The sequence below is a fragment of the Cynoglossus semilaevis genome, chromosome 16, assembly GCF_000523025.1.
Source record: "Cynoglossus semilaevis isolate Cse_v1.0 chromosome 16, Cse_v1.0, whole genome shotgun sequence".
NCBI lineage: Eukaryota > Metazoa > Chordata > Actinopteri > Pleuronectiformes > Cynoglossidae > Cynoglossus > Cynoglossus semilaevis.
In genome coordinates, this window is record NC_024322.1 from 15,216,954 (window position 1) to 15,219,323 (window position 2,370).

A 2,370-nucleotide genomic window follows, 5' to 3' on the forward strand; every position below is an offset into this window, starting at 1 on the left:
TGATCCGAAAACATATCAACACTGACACCAGACGGACGGATCTGAATTGTCCGACGAGGCGTTTTTGTTCCAAACAACATTAGCCCGTTAGCTTCAGCTTGAGACTGAGCTTCTCTTCCTGTCTGACATGGAACTCTCATTGACTTTGATGTTAAACACCTCAAACTTCAGACAAGTGGTTGAGAAATCTGATTGGCTGTTGGAAAGAACAATTGAACTTTACTCTAGATGTCATGGTGTGATTATATTGACCAGGGGTGGGCAAACACTTGGCTCATGAGCCAAAATTAGGTCAGAATGTGAGTAGTGGGCCGGTCCAGTGTCCAGTGTTGGTTGGATGTAGAATACTGGGTGAAAAAATAAAAATAAAATGCACATGATTAAACCTAGACTTTGTGGTACAACTGATGTTACGCCATCTAGTGCCATCAACTGAAATTACACTGGAGTGCTCACTATAATAACCCAAAGATCGGGAATTACATTAACCCTAAATCCAACTCAACCTCTGGGGAAAACTCTTCGAGGTCGTCGGCTCCTCACCACTTGGTGTCAGTGTCTCCTCAGGTTCCGTGGTCGCCGCTCTTGCTCTTCACTAATTCTAGTATTTCAGAGAGCTTTTGTCTTCTGCTTCCATCTCTCCTTCACGGACTTTGAGGCCAGTAATCGGCTCGCACCAATGAGGCTCCAGATTGGTTGATGATGTTGGGATTCTTTTAGCCTCCAGGCCGTGGGGGGTCTTCATGACTACAGGCTGCTGCACATCTGGTCAGACTGGGAATCATATCTACGACACCACAAACAGACACTCTCATTTATGTGATTATAAAAGTAATCAATCAGCCAACACCGGAGGAGACGAAAACTCCTCATTTGCTGCCAAATAGTCACCAGCGTGGCTTTTTTACACATGGTTCAGTCTTCAGTGAGTGAGGAGGAAAGAGATTGAATGAGCAAAGTCCCAATTATCCCAGGTTTTATTTCTGTTGGATAAAAGTGTGGTATGATACGGCAGAGAGAGAGAGAGAGAGAGAGACGTCGAGGCAGAATGACGGGGTTGTCACCAGAATAGCCAATTATCCCACGGTGGGTCTGAGAGAAAAGTGAGGGTCAAACAAAAAGAGGCCAAACGCAGTAAGATAAGAGTCGACGGCAGACGACGTTGTCTCCTGAGGTGAGATGTAAGAACAAGAGCAGGACATTTATGACGACTTCAGCATTTCTACCCAGAGAAATTACAGTTGTGAAAAACTAATGCTAGAATTATGGAAAAATGGGGTTCAAGCTGGAGGTCCAAGGTCCGTGCTGTGACGTCACAAATATCTCTGCAATTACCAGACACGAAGACACGATGTTATCAGACTGATTAGACCCACGGAGAGAAAGCAGTGGAGGTGGTAGTCTAAGCTGCAGGTGCTTTGGTCACTGGGATTATTATTGGATGTACATGTGAGTGGGACTCATTCATAAATTAATTATCACCATTATCAGGTTGGTTTTTACAGCACTCGTTTAAAAACGACTTTGAATTCTATTACACAGATGTAGATTCTGTGCAGAAAGGAGATCATGACATGGTTTCTGTTGAATTCTATTACACAGATGGCAGAAAGGAGATCATGACATGGTTTCTGTGAGCTGGACCATGGAGACCTTCTTAAAAACCGCTCCAGACTCAGTGTAGTCCGGCTGTTATACAACAGTAGGATGATGCAGTGTGTGGCTGAACAACAATGGCTGCCCACAACTTCACAAATCTCCACAGTGATCAGTGGGAGCTGGACCTCTTTATTTCCAGGAAACCGTCCTCTTGTCCTGCAGCACACACACACACACACACACACACACACACACCTGTGTCACAGAAACCTGCAGAACGTCCGTGGTGAAGTGGCGTTTCTGGCACATTTCTCTTCAGCAGAGACGAGTGAAGCGGTAAACTAGACTTAGACTCCTGATCCTAACCCTTCACCGTGGCTCCGTCCAGAGACAAGGTTGATCAGGATCATTATCTGTGTCTGGTGTAAACCCAGGAGCTGCACACGGTAAATCAACAACGTTATTTCCCTCGTGTTTACTGAGAAAACCACCGTTTTGGCAGACGTTCCATAAAATAAAATGTTGTTTACCAAATAATTAGAAGCTGCAGCTCTGGATCAAAGTCCCTGATATGAACATGGATAGAAGTCGTTAGATCATTAAAGGTTGGTTCAACCTAAAACTGTGGTTCACTCTGGAGTAACAGACGTCTATCCTTCAAAACACCGACTTCAACTTCATGATTTCACTGAAAACTGAAATATATTTGATCTTCTTCCTCCCAGCGGAGGAGGTTTATGTCAGCGTCAGCTGCTGGGGCACTGGGGGGGC